Source organism: Pan troglodytes, chromosome 10 (genome assembly GCF_028858775.2).
Source record: "Pan troglodytes isolate AG18354 chromosome 10, NHGRI_mPanTro3-v2.0_pri, whole genome shotgun sequence".
Lineage (NCBI taxonomy): Eukaryota > Metazoa > Chordata > Mammalia > Primates > Hominidae > Pan > Pan troglodytes.
Window position 1 is genome coordinate 37,679,292 of NC_072408.2, and position 16,306 is coordinate 37,695,597.

General features: G+C 39.6%; 1 pseudogene; it reads right to left on the reverse strand.

The window, feature by feature from the left end:
* LOC100608670 (ADP-ribosylation factor 1-like) overlaps positions 1-15,779 on the reverse strand; it is a 51,642-nt pseudogene extending 35,863 nt beyond the window's left edge.
* Between the last annotated feature and the right edge of the window lie 527 nt (positions 15,780-16,306).

Consider the following 16,306-nt stretch of genomic DNA (forward strand, 5'->3'; position numbering starts at 1 on the left):
ATATATTCATCCTTAAATTCAACAATTCCAGATTCATAACAAATATAACCATAGCTATCCCTTATAAAAACAAACATAAGTACTACAGTTATATTTAAAGAGAAGCCAAGAATCTTGGGAAGGCTTTTTTGTCCTCAAGCTATTAATTTGTCTTTCTTTTGGGAAAGGGTGTTTTGGATTTCTTGCTATCAATTCTTCGCTTAATATAAAACTTCATGAATTCCAGCTGTTAGCCACGTAATTTCTCTCAACATTTGATTTCTGGGCTTTTCCCTTGTCTCTAAATTCTTCCCATATGTTAGTCCGGGAGGCCCAGGCCTGGGGGTGCAGAGGACACAGAGGCTCAGAGCTTCCCCCTGTCCAAGGGCTAAAGTGATACACGGGACCACGTGACGGCCCGAGAGCGCCTGATTAGGAGGCACTCTTTGCCTTTATACCAGGCTTTCTGCCCTGCAGGCTGCGGCAGCCACCTGCTCCTTATTTTCCTGAACTATTCTTCAATTCACCATGTTAAAAAAAAAAAAAAAGTATACTTTTTTCAGCTGAAACCTCTCCTAGACTGTCTGCATTCTGGCTTTTGTTTACAAAGGCTCTGCGGTGTTCTTGCCAAGGGAAGAAGAGGAATAAAATACCCTACTTCATCTTCAATTTAACCTTTTGCAATCAAGGTATCTTTTAGTATGTGAGTAAAATATAAAACAGTCATTCATATGGGAAAGATATGATTCCTAAGAGATGTGACAATGGCTTAAATTGCTCAAATACACATGTATGTAAAAGGTTGCAATTTCTAAGCTAGGAATATTTGTTTAAACTAAAACACATTGAATGCAGCCTCCAACATAAGGAGCATCTAGTGGTTTCATAGCTGACTTGTCAGGAATCCTCAGGCTGTTAAATGTTGCTGGTAATTCAGGTTGTGCCTCAGTCTGGGCACAGTGGATCCCTCATATGCTCTGCCTCTCCATCTAGGCACACATATCGAGGAGTTAGGGTACCTCAGAATCCTCTGTAAGCTTCACATCCTCTCTGAAGGTTTCTCTGACCTCTCCACCTGACATTCGTCTCTGGACCATTTCTTCATCCTCCAGGCATCTCTATTGTAGCCCATGCCATTTTATTATAATTATTTGGCTACTTTTTCAGTCTCTCCAACTAGACTAAGCCCTCATTAACGTCAAGATTATCCCATATTCATCAGGATGCTCCCCGCCCTCCAGCACCTAGCACAGGATCTGCCAAATCCTGGGTGCTTGCTGCTGAACCTCACTAGTAGCAATGTGTGTTTGAAGAATGCAGGAGAGCATATGTGCCAATATTTGTGATAGGTTGATCTTAAATCTGTTTAACACAGCCGTCACTCTTTCCCTCCTGTCTGCCCTAAAATCTTCTCTGGACAGAAGCTATTTGGAGAGCTTATTTAATTACGAGTACCAGCTCTTGAAAGGGATGTGGAGAGACTGCAACACATCCACAGACCAGCAGGGAGCCTTGTGGACAGCAGATGCCTCAGATAATTCCTGTGCCCATTTCCGATCTCTTAGGACTACCTGTCTCTTATCTCAGCCACTACCATAGGACCAGATCAGCTCCCTACAGGTACACCTGTCAGCACCTCTCTTAGCTCCCAGCCTTCTGCCTGTTGCTTCCTCCCCAGGGCTTCTCCACTGAGAAAGTGGTAAAGTTGTGGGGGACTCTTCTGCTCACGCACGTGCAACCCCACTATGCAACCTTCTCACCAATGGGAAATGGGAGCCAATGGATAAATTCTTCCCTTGGAAAGACAGCTCTGAGATACATTTCATACAGCTCCTCTGGCCCTGCTATTCAATGAATGGACTCTGTCACCCTGAGCAGTGGCCAACCTGAAAATGCATCTTTTATTGCCTCTCCCTCTTTCTCCACTTGGCCCCCACATCCCTCACTCCTGCTCCATAGATCATATTCTCCAATAAAAAAGAAAACATATACATAAGCTTTGGCTCTGGCTTTTCTTTCTGGAGAGCCAGGCATGCAAAACATAACACCTGAATGAATGGATCAGGATGACAAAAGTCTGTGAATGGTGTCACGTGGTGCATATAAAGAACCAGGGCAAGGTTCTCTTTAAAAAGGAAAGACCTGGAAAGAATGTATAACTTGTCATATGGAAAAGAGAGTAGACATACTCTGTGTTACTCGCATTAGGTTAGACTAGACTCATAAATAAAAGTAACAGTGAGGAAAACTTTGAGTCAATGTAGAATTAGAAAAAATATTAAACTGTTAGTACTGACCTCCCTGCCTACCGCCCAGCTGCCAGCTCTCTCTTCTCAGAGTCATTCTGCACAGGAGTCACAGAATAATTCTTTAATCAATAGCTTTTTAATCAAGTTATCCCTTGTTTGAACACTTCCAGTAACTTGCAAACAACTAAAGGACAAGGTTCAAACTTGAACATTGGAACTGTTTGTCAACACAGTGAACTATATATGTTGTGAGGTAAGGAGAGCTCTGGCAGAGGAAGTGGTCAGGAAGATCTGTTGTAAATAAGATTTTCACAAGAGAAGGTTAGACCAGAGGTCCTCGAGGGTTCCTTCCAACTTTAAGACCACGTGACTCAGTCATCTCCCTTCAAAGTCGCATCTGCTCTTCCAGGTTCACAAATTCTCCCCAAAGCCGATGACTCTCAAATCTTGACCTCCAGCACTGACTGTCCTGCAAAATCCCAGTTCCATCTTCCAGCCATGTGCTGGACATTTCCACCATGGTGTGCCATTCTCACTTTGTACTTAGTCCATCTAAAATAGAATTCATGTCCTCCTCAACCTCCACCAACTTAATTTCTTGCCTTCTTTCTTTCTAAAGTGACACTTTCTCATCCCCTGTGGAATCCCTAACCATAGGCAAGACCCTGCTCAAACGCTACCTCCTCCAACAGGCCTTCCCAGCCCAGCCTCGTTCATTTTTTTCATGTCTACATTAGGGCATTCATTGTCTACACTCTAACTCTACATTAACTCAAAGTTTTCCTCATTGTTACTTTTATTTATGAGTCTAGTTTAACAGCATTTTTGTTTTTAGCAATCTCAGCACCTATACAGTGCCCTGCCCTTGTAAGCACTCAAAGTATTTTGTAAATAAATCACTGAAAGAATAAAGCAATGTTAAGGGACGTGATCCTCAAGTCACCACAATGCAAAACCTGAGTCGTTGCCCCTCCCCTCAAATCCCGTATTCAGCCACCAATTCATTTTGCTTCTTCCTCCCCTGTCCCTTTCTCTCTCCTGGTTTATATCACCATCTCGTCAATCCACCCTGAGCCTTGAATCACATTTGATAAATTCCCAGCCAGTGTTCCACCCTCTACACACTTGTAGCATATTTTAATGTCAATTCACTGTGGATAAAAATACCAGAGTATTCTTTCGAAAAATTCCACTAATGGCTTCCCTCTACACATGAGATAGAATCCAAGTGCCAGGCCAGGCACGGTGGCTCATGCCTATAATCCCAACAGTTTGAGAGGCTGAGAGAGGAGGATTGCTTGAGGCCAGGAGTTCAAGACCAGCCTGGGCAACAAAGCATTTCTATGAAAAATTTAAAAAATTAGCCAGGCATAGCCATGTGTGCCAGTAGTCCTGGCTACTCAAGAGGCTGAGGTGGGAGGATTGCTTGAGCCTGGGATTGCGCCACTGAACTCCAGCCTGCACCACTGAACTCCAGCCTGGGCCACAGTGTGGGACCCTGTCTCAAAAAAAAAAACTAAATAAAAAATAAAATTCAAGTGCCCTGTCGAGGAAATCAGATCCTGTCTTTCCAGCTTTATTTCCCACATTGGCATGTTCTCCTCCTCATATCCCCGACCCTGGCTTCTGCCATTACAGTGTCTGTCCAAATCCTGCACTTTGCTAGGTACCTGTTCAAGTCCCCTTACCCCTCACCCCTATGAAGACATTCCTAATAACCCCAGTCCCGAGTGCCCACTCCATCTTCTAGTGAACCTCTTGCCTATAGCCATATACTCATTCCCAAAGGCTGCTTCAGGGAAAAATAATCTTCTATGATTTCCCCTCACCAAAACAAACAAACAAAAAGAACAAAAAATCTTCTGGGGTCAAATAAATTTAGGAGATATGCATCCATACATATAGCGATAATAGTTACCACATTGAGGGTATGGGTCAACCACTAGTTTTGTGTATGATGTTCCAGTTAATCTGTACAACAACCCCCTGTGGTACTCTTCATATCCTAGTCTACAAACAGTAAACTGAGGCGGACTAGTCTGTTTTCATACTGCTAAAAAGAACTACCCAAGACTAGGTAATTTATAAAGGAAAGAGGTTTAATTGACTCACAGTTCCGCATGGCTAGGGAGGCCTCAGGAAACTTACAATCACGGTGGAAGGCAAAGGGGAAGCAAGGCATCTTCTTCCCTAGGCTGCAGGAAGGAGAATGAACGCAGGAGGAATTACCAAACAATTATAAAACCAACAGATTTCGTGAGAATTCACTCACTATCACGAGAACAGCATGGGGGAACCATGCCCATGATTCAATTACCTCCACCTGGTCTCTCCCTTGACACGTGGGGATTATAATTCAAGATGAGATTTAGGTGGGGACACAAAGCCTAACCGTTATCATGAAGTGAACTATTTAACAACCCATAAGCCTCAATTTTCTCATCTGTAAACTAGGATTCAAACAAGGCCATCTAACTTCAGAGCTTGTGATATGCTCTCCTTGAATACGTATTGTCAGTTCAATTTTCAGTTATATAAAATGCTATGCAAATATAGGCACTTGTTTCCCTCAACTAGTCTGCAAGCTTTCTGGGGGCAAATGCCAGTGCTGAGGAAACGTTTGTATCTCCCACAGAGGAGTGCACACGGCCACAGCGAAGGCCCATCCTCCCAATAAAGTGGCTGATATTTAAAACTTTTCACATTAATGGACCATTTTCAATGTATAAAAACAATCTGTTATAATTTTTCAAGGCACTTTCCCATCTGTTATTCCACTTTATTTTCATAACAATATTCAGGTAGGTTAGTGTTTTTAGTGCTTTTTGTACACAAGAAAATTGAGAAACAGAAAAGTTAGATGACCTGCCCAAGAGTGGACAACGAAGATTTGGCCTCCTACCTCTCAGCTCAGCCAAACCACAGTCACAGTCCTCTCGCCACTGACGAAAGTGTCCCACCTGGCCTCTCTGGCAGGGGCCCACTGTCCACCTCAAGTGAGGCACCTTCAGTCTGCTCAATCACCCCCTGGAATGTCAACCTCGGAGACATAGAAAAATGTAACTTTTTTTTTAGAAAACAATAAATAAAAGCTTTCTGAAGCATCTACCTTGAATCTATTCAGGCCGCTGTTTTGTGGAAATTAAGTCACTGTCTCTCTGAAGTGAATTACAGGAAGAATACATGATATTACACAAAATCAAGCTCCCATTCCTTTTGTGACTGCTTTCTTTTTCTTACACCTTTTGTTTATCCAATCATGTTGCCTGTTTGTTTCAATATTTGAACACTATAATTGGAACATAAACTATAATAGGTCTCTTTACATCTCCTTGTGGATATGTGTATGGAAATTGTTCACACACAGGCAAAGACGTAGCCTTTACTGGGTAGAACTCAGTCCTCTCACCTTTGCAAGGACACATTTTCTGTTCTCAAAACCTTTGCCCAAAGTAATGGGCTTCGGTATTTCTATAAGCAGTAATCTACTTTTTCTCAAAAACTCCCTCTGGTCTGCAGGGGAGGCTGTTTTCAATGAATTTTTCCATCCTTTCCTTTCTCGTCGTCTTTTTCCTGATCAATGTTTTAGTCTAACTGCTTGATTTTCAAATTACTTTGTAATTACAAAATGTTTAGCTAATTTTAGCTTAATTCCAAAAAGCGATTTTCATTGGTGCCATCTCTGTCTTTGTCTGTTTCTTTCCTTGGCAATATTGTAGCTAGATGTGAAATTAATTGTGCCCTGATTTTAACAATGCTACCTGAACTAGCTAGCTGTTCTTCTTTGAGGAAGCATCAATTAAAAGAAAAAAGCATTCAAGCTGATGGATAAAAGAATTAGGATCTCTTAGCCTGGGAAAATGTTGAGGGGTAACTATAATGGTCTTTAAGTACATAGGAGATAATGGCTAGTTGTCGGCAACTGCAGGAAGAAAAGAACAAAAGGGAATCAGTTTTAAGAGGGCATGTGGAAATTCAGAACAGCGATAAGGAATAAATTACTATCTAAAGACAGGGCTGCTATAACTGCAAGTGAGACAAATTCATGGTACATCTGTTTTCCTGGAGTCCCTGGAAATCTCCTGCTCTCCTCCCCCAAATTCCCTTGTTGCCTTTAGCCAGCCCTCAATCTCCTCTACCATTATCACTTCCATATTCCTGAAAAACAGTCCTGAAGACATTTTTCTAAAATCAAATATTCACGTGGTTCATTAAGTCACAAACATATCCGTATGACTTAGATAGGACCAGAAACATAATTTGTAGGGTGCAGTATAAAATGAAAATATGGAGTCCATTGTTCAAAAACTAAAGACTTTTTTTTTTTTTTTTTTTTTTTTGCCATGCCTACTCTTCTTCCACTTTGGTGAAGGTTTTGTTAAAAGACGGCAACAGTAGAGCATCAACACCAAATGTGGGGGACTTCTAAATGTAGGACCCTGTGCTTCTGCACAGGTCACACACCCATGACGCTGGCCCTGATGCCTTATTTTGATCACATGCTGAAAATAAGGAGGTTGGACCAGGTGGCTTGTAAGAACCCATAAGAATCTTTGAAGCCATGAACCTAGATTGAGTGCCTGATCATGGAGCAACAAGCTTCATGAGATCATGATGGTGGGAAGGGGGCACCATGAGGGGACGGGGAAAGAAAACTCAGAGGGAGATGAAAATGAGCCCATTCACTCTGCAGTTATGGAGGGGGGCCTGCCCTGAGCAAAAGATGATATGATGAGTACGTGGCCAAACTGCAAGGTAAGCCTTGAGTACTCGCCATCTCCTTGTTCATGCCCCTTTCTTCAATACCTGCAATTGGTCCTTGGCCTCCAGCAGCTGAGAGATCTCCATGGAAGGCCCTCTCTTCTCAGCATTGACCAGCTCCCACGTTTCCTCCATCCAAACCCATTAGTTCTGTGCCTCTATTCCTGCTCTCTGTACTGTAAAACTGATAAGCTGATATACAAGCTCAGATGTTAGTGGTCAATAATGTCTTAACACCTAAAGCTGTCATTTCTAAAATGGTTCACTTAAGAGGAAAGAAAAGATCAAACCCAACCCTTAATATCCTAGGAGAACAGCCTAAAAGGGAATGAGGTAAATCCAAAGTTTAATTTAAGGTTCTGTTTTATTTTTCAATCTTAAATATGTGAATGCTACTTTCTAGTCTATAATATCACTGGGTCAATTTTCATCTTTTTAAGGAAGTTTAATATGTCAAATTATTTATATCTAGAACAAAATAGGTTGTCTCCATTTTCATTTTGCTCCAGGCATAAACAGAATATTTGATCCAGTGCAATTATGACCCGTGGAGCCAGTAGGTTTTTATTTTATTTTATTTTGATTAATTAGAAGTTAAACAAACACCTGTTCGTAAGGTGACAAAACTCATTTTTCAAAGACTAACTGTGGGGTTTGCAAAGGCCAATGTAGAGTCTAAGGTCTGAAAACAGTGTACTAGCCCTTGGGACTAATACAATTATTATATGTTCTCCCAAAACAGAACATCCACTTCATTTTGATGTAACCCATTTTCCAATAGCCAATAGTTTCTTGATAACACAAAAGTAATAAATATCAATTTTTGCAATCATGTACTCTTTGTGTTGTCAAAAAAATGAGACTGGCTAACACAGAAAAGGTGGATTTGGTGGATTTCCTTGTGCATTCTGTGACCAAAACATTTAGGGGAACAGAAATTCAAACTTAACCCCTGCACCACTGATTCTTACCTACACACATACAAGTTGATATTTCACATTTATGCTGTAGTTTCACTGCACCACTGGAGGGAAAATGCTGGTCAGTTTCTTGAGACACCATTTGCATGTTAATTTCTGGTTGACTTTTAGTAAATATCGGCAAGAAAATAATTGCCGTCGTTTGTTGACCACTTCTCACAGGAGAGGCGCAATGCCAAAGGCCACGTACCCATCCTCTCCTCTCCCCTCCACCACACTGATGCTAAGGAGGATGCTTATCTCACTGAGCCATTATGAGGATTAGGTGAGCTCATCATAATCTGCAATCAACGTTAGCTAATATTAACTAAGTTGCATATGCTATTTTCTTTAATCCCCCTGATAATCTCCTGATTAATAAATTACTGAGATCAGACTGCTAAATAACAGAGCTGGAATCTCACCCCAGTCACTATAATGAAAAGCCTGTGCTCACTCCTTCTGTTGCATTCTAAGCCCAGGCTGGCCAGGGAACTTTTTTCCAAGAATCACCTCTGCTTTCACCCCTTTGTGAAACCACCTCCACTGACCATCCCAGTGAGAAGTGCTTGCTTCCCTTTGTTGATAATACTCATCTGACATTTATTATATGTTTCTTTACTTCTTATGTGAATATAGTTTATCTTGGTTAAAAAACAAAAAGTAGGGGGTGGGGGTATGTAATACAGCCATTAAAGTAATGGCAAAAACTGCGATTACTTTTGCACCAACCTACTAGAAAACAGTGTTGGGTTGTCTCACAAAACCAAAAATAGAACTATCCCACTACTGAGTATTCCTTTCCCAATGGAAAGGAAATCAGTATGTCGAAGAGCTACCTGCACTTCCATGTTTATTACAATACTATTCCCAATAGCCAGGATATGGAATCAACCTAAGTATCTGTCAGCAGATGAATGAAAACAGAAAATGTGGTATATATGCACAATGAAATTCTATTTGGCCATAAAAAATAATGAAATTCTGTCATTTGCAATGACATAGGTGAACCTGGAAGTCATCATATTAAGTGAAATAAGCCAGGCACAGAAAGACAAATATTGCAATGAACTCACTCAGGAAGCTAAACAAGTGGATTTCATAGAAGTGGAGAGAAAAGTAGTGGTAACTAAAGGCTGAGAAGGGGAGTGGGTGGCAGGTAGGGGACAGAGAGAAATTAGTTAATGGATACAAAATTACAGCTAGATAGATAGTGTTAGATACCGCTGTAGGGTAACTATAGTTCACAACAATTTAATTTATATTTTCAAATGACTAGAAGAGAGGATTTTTTTGAGACAGGGTCTTGCTATGTTGCCCAGGCTGATCTCAAACTCCTGAGCTCAAGCAATCCTCCCATCTCAGCCTTCCACGGAGCTGGGATTATAGGCGTGTCCCACTGCACCTGGCAAAGATAATTTTTGAGAGTTTTCAACAGAAAGAAAATTGTTTGAAGTGATAGATATGCTAATTACCCTGATTTGGTTACTATGCACAGTATACAGGTATACAGGTATTGAAATATCATACTGTAACCCATGAATATGTACAATTCCTATGTGTCCATTAAAAAACAAAGAAAAATAATTTTTAAGGAAATAAAAGGCATATTCTTGGTGCTGATTTGGAAGCATTCATCTTCATCAAGTCATCTTCTGTTCACTCTTCTGGTGTGGTGTCTATTAGCTCTTGAATTTCGCCAAGATCCGTATTTTGAAAGCTTCCACCCACTACTTTTTTTTGCCATACCCACAATCTGGTTCATTAGTTCCTCGATTGCCTCTGTCACAAATCCTGTGAAGTCATGCACAACATCTGGACACAATTTTCTCCAGCAGGAATTTATTGTTTGGGGCTTGATCGTTTTCACAGCTTTCTCTATAAGACAATGGCATCTTCAATGATGTACAATCCTTCCAGACTTGCATGATGTTCTCTCTGTCAGGGTTCTCTCCCTTGCGTTGACACTCCTTTCCATAGAGTACCATATAATGAGCCATAAAGGTCCTTATGACCCCTGATCTAGAGGCTGAATTAGGACGTTATGTTTGGGGGCAAGCGGACCACTTTGACGCCTTTGGGGATGAACTCATGGGATTTGGGGAGGCCAAGAGCATTATCCAATATCAAAAGAACTTTAAAAGGCAGCCCTTACTGGCAAGGTACTTCCTGACTTCAGGGACAAAGCATTGATGCAATTGATTCAGAAAAAGGTTTCTCATTGTCCAGGCCTTCTTGCTGTGCAACCAAAAGACCAGCAGCTGGTGTTTATTCTTCCCTTCAAGGCTCAAACATTAACAGCTTTATAGATAAGTGCAGTCCTTATCATAAACCCAACTGCATCTGCACAAACAATAAAGTTAACCTATTCCTTCCTGCCTTAAACCTTGGTACTCACTTCCCTTCCTTACTAATAAGTGTTCTTTGTGGCATTTTCCCCCCCAGAATAGGGCACTTTTGTCTGCATTAGAAGCCTGTTCAGGTAACTATCCTTTATCCTTAATGATTTTCTCAATTGTGTCTGGGAACTCTTGTCTGTTGCCTCTTGGTTGGCAGAAGCTGCTTCTCCTGTTATCTTGACATTTTTAAAGCCATGCCTCTTTCTAAAATTATCAAACCATCCTTTGCTGGCATTAAATTCTCTATCTTTAGATCTTTCACCTTCCTTTACTTTGTCACATAACTTTGCTTTTTCTCAAATCACATTAGATTCTATAGGTATGTCTTTCTTATAGCAATCTTAACACCCACATAAAAGCTCCATTTTTAATAGGAGATTATAAGGTATTTCAAAAAATGTACAAGGTTTTTGTGTCTGCTGGCATAGCCACAGTAATGGCTTCAGGAATTTTCTTTTTGACTTTTTGCAATAATTGTTATGCTAGATTCATTTATCTTGAAATAGCATCAACTGCAGCTGCAGCCCTCAATCTGTGGTACATATCAAGAAATCCAGCTTCTTCTTGGAACGTCATAACTTTTATCTGCTTCTTGTGAGCACCTCCAGCATCATTAGTGGCACTTTGTGTGGGTCCCACGATGTGACTTAAGGTTTACAAGGTTGCACTAAACATGATGAAAAATACACAAGAACTGTAACAGGTCACACTTTACTGTGATATGCAACTTACTGAAGATGATTAGCCACACAGTATTTTAAGCAGATACTTGCAACACTTGAGCCCACTGCAACAGCAATAGGAGGGAGCTGCGAAATTATTACAGTTCTAAAGTATGTACTATGGTTAATTTTATGCAGTTGTGATTTAATGCTGCATCTTTACGTTTGTTTACATTTCTCTGGACTTGGAATGGTGCCTTGTACAGTCTGTAAGTTTGTATGCATAAGTTTTGATAAATTTCAACTTTTTATAATAGACTAAATTGTATGTACTTTATGGTAGCAAATGATAAAATATTCTCGTATCCACATATATTCTATGCATTCATCACATACTTAAGTTTTTCTTAATTTTTTTTCAATATTTCTAGGCTATACAGCTCATCTGCAAGGTTTTTCAAATCATTGCAAATCTCCAAAAACTTTCCAACATATTTATTGAAAAAATCCATGTATAAATGGACTCAGACAGTTCAAATCCCTTTTGTTCAAGGTTCAACTGAACTACTATTAATCCCTACCACATGTCGAGTATTTATCATGTGTCAGACACGGTACTATTCATTTTATACACATTATCCTATTTACCATTGTTTGTATCTTCATTTTAATAAAAAAGATCCCAAAATTAATTTAATGAGGTTATAAAGCTTGAAAGTCATATGGCTAGTAAGTTGTAGAAGTAAGGCTCAAAAGCAGGTTTTTCTGACTCCAAAACCACCCTGACATACTTCCTTCCCTGCCAAAAATATGCATTTCCAAGTATATTATTTACAAGTTTGAGAAATACTGGACTAGGTAATAGAAACCACAACGGCAGAGAGCCCCAAGGAAATAATATTTCTAAATAGCCTTGGAGGACTCTGGATTAAAGACAGAAAGGTGAAAACACCCTTTGAAGGAAAAAAAGAAAGTGCTTTTCAAAAAAAAAGTCATAGCCAGCCAGTTATCTTTTGTTAATTGTATCAAGACAATTATTAATTATTCCACTTTAGAGACAGCCAGTTGTAAAAGTTGCCTCCGAAAGCAAGAACAGAGATTGGGTTTGCGGGAAATGAAAAAGAAAGTCTTCAAACTGCAGCAGGATGCCCCATTGCACTCAGCCTCATCTGCTGCTTACAGCCTGGGCCTCAGCATGTTCAGCAAACTTAGGGAATTGGAGCTGTGCATTCTAGTCAGAAGACGGGAGCAAAAGTTGTGCAGATTTTTCAAAGCATATTGTAGATTGCTGGAGTGGTCAGTGGGTTTCCAAAATGCCACACATATCCAAATCTCTCTAGTACTGCTAAATTTAGGGTCCATAATAAATAATGCATAATCAACTTTGAAATTTATTGAGACACAATTTGAATTGGGGGAAATTGCTGTGAATTTAGCAAGAATGCCCTAGCAATAAGAACACAACAGGAACCAAATAGCCCAGACTATGAAAAATAAATGTGGTCTTGTGAGGTGATTGGGACCCCATTTTTCAAGGCTGCAAATAGCAAAAAGAGAATGAGAAGGAAAAATAAGGGTTTTCCAAACATTATAAAATGTAGAGCTTCTTGGTTTATAGTGAAATGGACTTGACTCCGGTAGGAAAACCAAGGACCTTGGTTATCATGTTGCTTAGACATTTTGGATGATGTTACACTCAGCATGCATCCTATTAATATTTGGAGCTATATTTCCTTTTTCTAATTCTTAATATTTAATCATTTTTCAAACAGAAAAACATAGCCTGTATTCCTACTGAATTTACCAGGGAGAAATTCTTTTAAAGACACAGTAGTTTATTGGTAGAATTTGTTGGATATCCTGCATTCACCTTCAGAATGGTGCTTATATGTGCACATCTCATGTGTCATTAATCGATTTTAATACTCCATGACTAACAAGTTCTTCTAGAAACCATGTTTCTGTACTGCTGGGAAACAATCTTCGAAAAAATAAAGCTGAACCAGAAATAGAAAGGGTTAGTCTTCTATTTTTTCACACATAGAAAGCATGGGTGCAATTCTGTTTTAATAGCAGAATAAATGGTATAGTGATAATGTTTCACGCTAATAAATTAAATTTGGGTCGCCAATGTAAAATAGAAATGTTTCTGATAGTTATGGCCTGGAAAACGAAATCTGAAAAGAAGTACAATTGCTCCGGAAAATGTTTCTTTGTATTTAAAAAAGGAGACTATCATTTTAACATTTCTCTTAACTTTGCTAAAAATAATAACCGTGACAGAATCCTTTTACCCCTGCTAACAGGGATGCCAAATGGAAAAAAATAACTAAAGAACCACAGTGACCTCTAGTGGAAAGAAGCAGAATAGGTCTTCATTCACAGCAAGTAGTTAACCATGCAGAGAATGATTTTGCCCATAAAAACATTCTTTCTACAAATAAAATGGAAAGAAAATAATAGTTATTCTAGTCCCAAAAAAGAATTCATATTTATTCTTGGACCTGATTTTTTAGTTGCTAGCAGTTTCAGAGTTGTTTTAAACTATAGAATATGTGGTTGTAATCATGCTATATGCACTTTTACATGCTCCAATTTAATTTTAACATGACAACACAAGTATTACCCTATGGTATTAAAAAAAAATCTTCCCAAGCATTTTTTTTGATGAGCCACAGTTTACTTAATCTTTCTTTTTTCTAAAAAAAAAACTTTAAAAGAAACAAACATTTTGCAAAGGAATCCAAATAGAATTAACAAAGCATTGCATAGTAAGGAAGGTTCTAGGGCAACTTACTAAACTCATTGAGATGATTTGTAATCCAAATATCGATTATTAAATGAGCATCTACTACATTCTATTTGCTGATATTAAAAGGACACCATGAAGGACCCAACAAAAAAGGTGATGCTGACAAAAGAAGTGATGCTGGAGGGATATGATCGAGATGATTGAAAGGCACATGCATATGAACAACACGAGGCAGTGCACTGCAATGGGTACCAAATGCCATGACTGACTAAGGAGATGAGAAAGGGGAAAGCATCCCAGCCCTCCAGAAAAGCAACTAGTGAAGCCGTCAAAGAATTGGAGAGTTGAAGAGGAGAAGGAAGATATACACAAGATAGAAGGAATAATAAGCAAAATTACAGAAGCAGGAGTTCACAGGGTTTTCTCTAAAGGATGGAGAGTAGATTGTTCCAGCAGAGGACTTGGGAGAGCACACTTCTTGTAACACGAAGGGGGCGAAAAGAACAGGTGCAAAGCATCATCCCCCTCCCAGTCATGGTGTCAGGAGGTTCATGTGCTTTGTTTCACTTACTCAGCCCAGCCTTGCAATTGCAGTAATGTCACTGATGCCATTTTAAGATGAGAAACCTGAGAGCCTCAAAGGAGGTAAATATTGGCCAGTAAGTGGAAAAGACAAGATTTGAACCTGATCAGTTGTCCTGTGTGGACTGCATTTTCTAAAGTGAGAAAATCTTATCCCTTACCATCATGTTTAATCTATTCACTTACTTAGAAAAAGAAAATCCTTTTATTAAAGAAAGTGCAATACTGCACTTCAATCAAGACTCTGTCTTAATGATCACAAATATAGGATATTGGCCTCTGAATTAATTACAATCGCAATTAATGGCTTTAAATTCTTTCAGACTCCTCAACCCACAATTTCCTCGTGTATGTGAAACTCATATAGCTGGAAACTATGATACCAAGAATAAAGCTTCTGAACTAGCCTTGATAAAATTGCAGTGAGCCTGGGTGATGGGATCAATCACACCCCAAACCTCAGCATCATGCAATACGCCATGTAACAAATCTGCACCTGCACCCCCTGAATCTGAAATACAAGTTGAAATTATAAAAAATGAAATAAAATAAAATTGCAGTGAGGCTGACTCCTCTCTTTCCCTTTCAATGCAGAGGAATGAAAGAGGTGGAGTCAGAACAAGAGCAGCAACGAGGCCCCTTGGAGTGGCCTTGGTTGTGTCCGGACTGCTCTCAGGCAGTCCCATGTGCCCACAGTGTTCCTATACAGAGCACACTCACATTTACAGCACCCCTACAAATTGCCTTATGCCCTTCACATATGTTTATGTGATGCTCATATCCAGCCACCCAGAGTCACAGAGCACAGGAAAGCTGTGCCCACGCAGTTCAGGTGCCGAGTCCTCACATTCAAGTACAGTCCAACAACCACAACGTGGGTTCAGACACACTCAAGTTCTTTACTTGCATTTCTCAAATATTCTGAAGGAAGTATGTAGGCCACAGCAATACTCTTTTAAAATTCCTTCTTTCTCTCTCCTCTTCTTCCCTCACCAACCACAACTACTTTAGCACCTCTACTATTTCAAAGCGTCCCCCCCAAAAAATTTCCAAATGAAAAACTCCTGCTCTAAAAGATACTGTTAAGAAAACAAAAATACAAGCAATAGGCTAGGAGAAACATACCTGCTGGGACATATATTTGCAAAACACAAATCTAATAAAGGGCTTGTATATAAAATATACAGATAACTCTTTAAAATTCAACAATAAGAAGACAAACAACCCCATTAAAGAGTGGGCAGGATCTGAACAGACGTCTCACAAAAGAAGATATACAGATGGCAAATAAGCACATTTCACATCAGGGAAATGTGAATTAAAACAACAATGAGATACCACTACATACCTATAGGAATGACTAAGACCCAAAACATCGACAACACCAAATGCTGGTGAGGATGTGAGGAGGTGGAGCACCGGGAACCTTCATCCATTGCCCGTGAGAATGCAAAATGGTACAGCTACTTTGGGAGACAATTTGTCAGTTTTGTACAAAACTAAATATATTCTTAACATACTATCCAGCATTGTATTTCTTGGTACTTACCCAAATAAGCTGAAAATTTGCATCCACAAAAAACTGCATACCGATCTCAATAGCAGTTTATTCATAATTGCCAAAATCAGAAGCAAACAAGTTGACCTCCAGTAGGTAAATGGATAAACAAAATGTGGTACATTCATAAAACTGAATATTATTCAGTCATAAAAAGAAAGGAGTTATCAAGCCACAAAAAGACACAGATGAAACCCAAATTCATATTGCTAAGTAAAACAAACCAGTCTGAAACTGTATGATTCCAGCTATCTGGCATTCTGGAACAAGCAAAGCTATAGAGGTAGTAAAAGAATCAGTGATTCGCGGTTGCCAGGGGTTGGTAGGTGAGGGGTGGAAGAACAAATTGTATAGAGAGAGTACAAAGGACTTTTAGGACAATGAAACTATTCTATGTGATACTAA